The sequence below is a fragment of the Podarcis pityusensis genome (assembly GCF_964106645.2).
Source record: "Podarcis pityusensis genome assembly, chromosome: 12".
Classification (NCBI taxonomy): Eukaryota; Metazoa; Chordata; class Lepidosauria; order Squamata; family Lacertidae; genus Podarcis; species Podarcis pityusensis.
In genome coordinates, this window is record NC_138037.1 from 35,528,696 (window position 1) to 35,536,164 (window position 7,469).

General features: G+C 45.7%; 1 long non-coding RNA gene across 1 annotated transcript; it reads right to left on the bottom strand.

Moving 5' to 3' along the window:
• Window positions 1–609: 609 nt before the first annotated feature.
• Window positions 610–4,720, bottom strand: LOC308459650. The gene is made up of 2 exons (XR_013978259.1): window positions 4,594–4,720; window positions 610–978 (listed from the first exon to the last, which is right to left on the bottom strand). It is a non-coding gene; the product is annotated as an uncharacterized lncRNA (long non-coding RNA).
• Window positions 4,721–7,469: the final 2,749 nt, after the last annotated feature.

The following is a 7,469-nucleotide window of genomic DNA, read 5'->3' on the forward strand; positions in this document are numbered from 1 at the left end:
AGGCCGAAGAGAGGGTGTGAGACTGAGGGAAGAAGGGCAAGCTCCCAGGTGAGAGCTGGGAGGCTTCGCTCTTCTGTGTGTGGAATGAGGATCAATATATAATTGGGAGAGAGAGCTTGGTATTATATACACAAATAGTTTCTTCTTCTTCCTTGTTCCCTTTTTTATTTTTCTGTTGGTTTGTTTCTTATCTATCTTCCTTAGTTCGACTCAGATGCAGCAGCGGGGTGCAAATATCCGCCCAGCATCCCCAAATTACCAGGGATAGTGTTGGGGTGGCCGTAGCTGCACACTGCCAGCCATCGGGGGGGGGGGCGCAACTGTCCCCCATGCCGCTGCGGGAGAGAGATCCCTGCAGAGGCTTGGGAGGGAAGCTTCACGCCTGCCAGCTTTATGGTTGGTGGGTCACAGCTGGCAGGCATGCAGGGAAAGGGGAGGCCGCCGGCAAAGCAGCGCAGCTCCCCCACTTGCTGGGGCTCCCCTGAGAGGCCGGCGCCCTGGCGTGACGCACCACTAAGTCCTACAGGAAAGACAGCTCTGGTTCGACTTCTACTATGTTGAAAGCTCTCAGTAACAAGAGAATTTTCAAAAGGGAAAAGAACCAAGGAAGCTTTTGCAATCATTTCTGTATAAGTCGCTGGTGTCTACCTGCGGCTCTTACAAGAACAGTTACTTATCCTCCGCAGACGCTGTGACAAGCTGCAAATATCAACACCTGCAGCTATTATGTATGTAAAATGAGTCATGGCGGCTACTTTGCTGGTGGCGGAGCTACCAGTGGACGACAGCAGCTGCCTTGGATCATGGAGTTCACTGAGCTTTTTCCACACATGCCCTTTGACGCACCAGCAGGATGATCTTCTCATGAGTGTTCTTACACCCCTTTCACTGCCTCAGGAGCCTCTCAAGAATATTTTGCTCACTTGCAGTCAGCACTCATGATGTCCTCCCTGGGGGATAGAAGCCACAGCAGCTTCCCTATGATAAGGAAGGAATGACCTTTCAGAATCTGGTCCACCCCTCCGCTTCCAAAATGCTGTGAAAACGCAGCACCGGAGAAGATGGATATTTACCATCTTCCTCAAGCGCCTCTAAATGTCTCAAACTGGATATGACATGTGTGGTATTGTTCTGCCCTACCCAGTGCTATTTTTCTAGGGGAAAAAAGGTGCCCAAACTCACCATGAAACCTCCATCTTTCTCTTAGAATGGCGATGGCGCCCACCTGAGAGGTGTAGGAACCGAATTCTGGAAAGTTCCGGTTGAAAAAAAGCCCTGGCCCTACCCTTCATCTGCAGTTTACTCTGTTTCCATTCCACAGAGGCTGTCAGGCTTCGGGGAATTGGCTTCCTCCCCCCTCCATGACAGTAGATAGATCAAATGAAAGGAACGTTTTACCAGTTAGAATATTTAATAATCACCGCGAGAAAGCAAAGAACACCTCTCCTAGAAATGGTGGTGCTCCCAATTAAGGGATACTCCCCCCCTCTGTCCCTATTAATCTACGCCACTCCTACGTCTTGTAATCTGAGTTTATAACCTCTGCACTTTCTGCTCTGACACTTTCTAAGCTCTCTGTGATTTTGGAGATGGGGCTTGAACGCTGTCCAGAGACTGTGAATCTGTTAACCCTCTCTTTTCCAGTGTTTCTTCTCCTAGCTGTTCCCCATCCAGTATATCCCATCTCCCTTCTGAACTATGCCCCTCTGCAAACCACTCTTCCAAATCTATGCTGTTCTCCTGCTCCTGGGAAGATGCAGGATCAGAATCAGGGGGAGGGGGTGGCACCCACCATTCTTCCTCAGTGCAGCCCTCCTCAGCACAGTCTCTGACACATAGGTGGAGAGAGCTCGAACCTCCCACCAAGTCTGAAAGGAAATCTAGCTTGCTAGCCGAGAAATGGGGAGGGACATAGATGGCCTCCTCCCTCAGACTTTGAATGCTTGTTTTTACTTTATTATTATTAATGCTTTTAACTTTTTATGATTCTAGTGTCTGGTTTTAAGTCTTTATATTGTTGTAAACTGCTGTGATATATATTTTCTATGACATAGCGGTAGATAAATATTTTTGCAAATAAAAAGATAGTGGCCTGCCTTCTGCCGCCATCATGTGGAAGCCATTTTATTCGTAGCAAATGGCTTTCATTAGAATCCTGAACTAGGGGAAGATTGACACTTTTTCTCTCCTCCCCCCAAATTACACTGATGTCTAATTAAGAAATACCATGTGTCAAACCAATTTTTAAAAATCTGTATCTGTGGATGAAAAAACAGACAAACTCCTGTCAGTCTAATCAACTGACAAACCGGGAGGCTAATGACGTTAATTGTTACTCTTCCAGGAGAGAGGGGGGATTTTTTTTGTAAGCAAGCAGGTATACACGTAATTATGGCATGCTTTTGTTGTAAGGAAAAAATTAATGAAATGACTAATCTTGTCAGATTCAGAAAGTGACAGCTGAAATGAACCTGGTACCCTCATTAACTGTAATCTTTTTATCTTGCCTTGTACCACACTAAATAAGTGATTTTCTTTGAAATTACCCACATCAGCCTGTTTTCACATGGAAGCAAAAATCAGCATGGAACTAAAATTCTATGCATACTTATCTGGTAGTAAGCACCACAGGGAAAAACAACAACAACAACATACTTTTCAGTTGACGTTTCTGTAATTGTGTTGTTTAGCTGTCTTTTTTGCTTCTCTATTTTTGCATCCTAGTTCCCCTGGGGGGTGGGGAGAGGGAGACCCAGAAAATGGGTGGGTGGAGAGAACCATCAGCACATTTCATTCTTAATAGGACTTTTTTTTTTTTTGGTAGAGATGGTGGTATTTCGTTCAAAGGAAAAAGTGATACCGCTTTCACTCAGGCAGAAGATCATATTGTTAGGCCTTCTCTTCTTCTCTGTACAGCAAGAGGTTCTGGGGCACAGCACCTTGTTTAAGCTGGCTTCTTTTGAAGAAGGTAACTAGAGGTTCTGTTATGTACTAAGCTTGGATCCTAGAACAATAGGCAAGTAGGATCCTAGAATGCAACAACTGATTGGCTTGCAGGAAAAGACCAATCAGGCTCCAGAAGGGAAGCAGACTCAGCCAATCAGACAGGATTCATTGTATAAATAATGTATATAAAAGCCTGAGGTTTGGGGGGCAATTCAATCACTGTTTTACAAGCTGCATTAAAGAGCATGAAATCACTACAGGACTCTGAGTATATTTCAGGTTCATTGGCATTTTTCAACATTAGTGCATGTTCATAGATGGTACAAGGTGAGCATAGATGGAGGAAAAGCATAAGAGGCTCCCAAGAGGTAGCCAAAGTCTTCTGCTCTCACATCAGATCTCCAGAAAGACACAGCCAGCCCCCTTGCAATACTGTTAGACTATAGATAGCTAGATAGATGATAGATAGTATGGCCTCCCCCTCATATAGAGAATCTCCTAATGTTCTGTGGGAGGACTAAGGAGTGAATTTGGATGACGGCCAGTTGCTTTGGTGCCCTCTGCACGGGTTTTAGAAAGATATCTGCTCCCAACCAAGCCCCCAACCCTCTCTCCGCTGTGCTCGACCCTCACAGGGCACCACAGCTGCCACTCAGGTAGGTTGCTGAGCTATTGCCTCTTCGTTCCAGCCTATCGGGTGTTGCAGAGGATACTTGCCTTGCCCCAGACACTGGCAACCCACTCTATGCCACAGCAGGGGATCACCAACCCTTTGGACCTCATCTGCAAACCAGAGAGACCATGGGGAGGTGCATGCAAAGTGCCTACACTGCAACAGTGTGTACACCTCAACCACGCCCACCCTCTCAATTAGGCTTGGGGAAAGCCTTCTATTGGCTGCAATAGAAGACGTCTTTCAAACCAAGCCTAATTTCAATGGAAATTGGGAGAGGAAGGCCTCTTTCAGCACCATAGGTATGCCTAGAGTCCCTTCTGCTCTTGGCAAGGAACTGTATCAGTGCCACCTCCCCAGAAAACCCCCCCAGTTCTCTAGCATTTGATCCAGCTGTGACAGTGGTGAAGTGTTGCCACATACATTTACGTCATGAGCTCCATAATCTCCAGCGGTTTACCTTCATGCTTCCTTGTCATTTCTCCTACTATTCAGCTCCGAGTTCTTGTCTAAACTTGTGACCTTCATGGAGAGATTTCTGGGCTGGTTTCACTGACCCCTAGGTATGCCTTTGCTGAGCACATGTGTACCTGGGAAAAGCATGTTGGCAATCCATGACCTAGGTAAAGGGACCCCTGACCATTAGGTCCAGTCGTGACTGACTCTGGGGTTGCGGCGCTCATCTCGCTTTATTGGCCGAGGGAGCCGGCGTACAGCTTCCTGGTCATGTGGCCAGCATGACTAAGCCGCTTCTGGCGAACCAGAGCAGCGCACGGAAACGCCGTTTACCTTCCCACCAGAGCGGTACCTATTTATCTACTTGCACTTTGATGTGCTTTCGAACTGCTAGGTTGGCAGGAGCAGGGACCGAGCAACGGAAGCTCACCCCGTCGCGGGGATTCAAACCGCCAACCTTCTGATCGTCAAGTCCTAGGCTCTGTGGTTTAACCCACAGCGCCACCCGCGTCCCTTACCTACATCCATGACCTACAGCACCCCAAATTCAGCACCCTCTCCTTTTAGTTCTGCTTGAAAGCTGCAGTCTATTCCCTTTGTTTCCTTCAGAGACCCAGGTCCATTACACCATCCTTTGCGGCTGGTGGCAATGGGTTGCTTTTGCCCCAGTCAGAAGACTTAAGGAGGATGATCTAATAATTAGTTCCCATGGAAACACATAGCTGTGATTGGCAATTTTGCCAGGGCCATTAAAAGGAGTCTGGAGCAGTACTTTTGGCTCTATTAACCCTCTCCTGCACAAAACCTTTCCCATCTCACAATATGGAAACTGTCAAGCTCTGTTTAGTTCTAGGGCAGTCTGCAATTATGTTTTTGCGTAGCTTCCCTTCAAAACCCACGCATCATATAGTTATGCGTCGCTGAAATTAAATGAACATTTGGAGAAGTTAACCAAACAGCGTGGAAGTTGTAAAACTGACATCTTGTAATTTCAATTATCTCCATTCCCTTTAAACAACAACAACAACACTTTTGTTGCAGTTTTGCTATTTCTGCTGACATCAGTCCAAAAACGTTTTGGAAAAAATGTGATAATATTGATTTGATCTCGCGTGAATGTGAGTGAATATCTTTTGTTCTTAGAACAGAGAAAGGGGATTGAAACGCGGGGAAAGAGCTGGGCTGCATGTGAACAGCTGTGTCACGAATGTGCCCATCTTTTGATCTGTGAAATTTGGCAGGACAGCCTGTTTTTCTTTACCTGCCCCTACTTTAATTCTGCAATAAACCCAGTCAGTTGATCTCTATATGGGGTAGATAGGAACAGCAGGTTTCTGCCTTCTTGAAGTGATACTTGAAAGCTTTGCCTGTGCTTCCTGCCATGGGTTGTAATAGAGAAGCCAAAAGCATATAGGAGGTGGGAATGTAGAAATGTCCAAATGACGGGGAACCAGGAACTCAGCACTGCTCATCGCAGCCATTTTTTTCAGACTTAGCTGATGCAATCACTTAACTATTGCTTTCACCCAGTTTACACTCTGATATGTTTCCCCTGCAGATCCTCTTAGGGGGTTTAGACATAGGAATGAAGCTGATGTACAATTCTGAGATATAGGAAGGAAGGAAGAAAGAAAGAAAGGAAAGAAGGAACAGCAGCAGCATTAGGTACTGCCCATAGCCACTGCAATGCCAACTACAATATATTTCTTAACTACAGTATAAGCGGTAATTTTTGCTTGCTTAGCACTCTTGTAATAACACTAGCTGAATGCTTTTGAAAGAGCACCAAAAATAGTTGTATATTGTACACACAATATATTTAAAGCACAGGACTTCCTCAAAGAATCCTGTTGCTTACCCCTCCCAGAACTACAATTCCCAGCTCCTTTAAACTACGGTTCCCAGGATTATTTTTTTTTGGGTGGGAAGTTATGTGTTTTGAATATGTGGTGTGTGCACAGCCCGGATCGCATTTATTCACACAGTGTGTAACTGTTGCCTCAAGTTGTGGTGATGGGCATTTGTTTTGATGACTTTAAAATGGGACAAATTCAATGAGAACAAATCTATTGGCATCTATTTGTCATAGCAGTTAACTGGAGCCTCTGACTTCAAGTTCTCATGTATATTAATCAGCACTGAAGTGTGCATTTCCCCTAAAATATACACCTTTGTATGCAATTTGGTATAATTCCCAGTGCCTTCTATATGTGCTGCGTCAGAGGGAGCTGGCTTCAAGCACCAGGCCCATTGTCAGACCAACTCATGTGGGAATCCTCTGCAGACAACCGCAATGACCAGACACAGACAGTCAGGTTATGTATCCACAACAGTAACCAGGAAGGAACAACCGCTGGGAGGAGCACAGAGAGAAGAAATGCTGTGGTGCATCTGCAGTAGCCTAACTGGACACCCTCCTCTGCCCCGCATGCAACAAAGCATGTCTCTCTACAGCCACAGAAAACGCTGTAACTCTCCAACGGTTTCACTTTATCCTTGAAGGCGCACTCTCCCATGGTCTCCTGAGGCAGACGGATGCCAACAACAGATTTCCCCCTCAGTGATTTTCCCTGATAGAATCCATTTTGGCACATTGTTTTCACCAATATATGCATTTTTATGCACACTTTACCCCAGTATTTGTGTATACATTGCTGGGCCTGAAAATCACACTGCAGCATTCCAGGAAGTGTGACTGCCAAAGGATGGCTGCCCTACGGTTAACGTACTGCTTCAGAATGTGTGAATTAGGCAGGTTCACCTTTAAAAGCGAACCAAATAAAATGTACGCTCTATCCTTTATTTGTCACGAAAGCGGGCTGAACTCCTGTTGGTCACAGTACGACACGTTCACACCTGGAAGTGTATGCTGTTCAGAGGCCTTGCATTATTTTTAATGTGGTGGTTGACAGCAGCAGCTGCTGTTATTCATAATGCATTTCTGTTGCTTTTTGCTCTGATGTGCCCCCCGCCCCATCCCATTTCCAACAAAAGAGTATGACTGTTTCTACAGCTCCCTTCTAGGGCTTGCTCCCTCCCCCCTTTTTTGGCGTTGGTGACTTTGTCACACCTTTTAAAACCTACTCATGTGTCAACATATCATCCAAGAAAATATTCCCCCACTGTTCCTTGACTGAAGCAGAATAATTAAATCCAAAGACCCCTTATTTAAAATAAACCTTTGCCTTCTGAGACTGCGAAACAATTAGAGTGCATCAAGTTAGCGTGAAAAGTTATGTGTGGGCCCAACTGAGGCAAGAACAGCAACAGCTCCCCCCCCCCCAATTGCTGAGAAGCTAGCGCCTTGTAATCGGAATGAGTAATTTATTTCCCGATAATGGAGTCTTGCAAAGTGCTTGCCAAGGTCCTAACTCTCTAAATACCTCTCAGAACA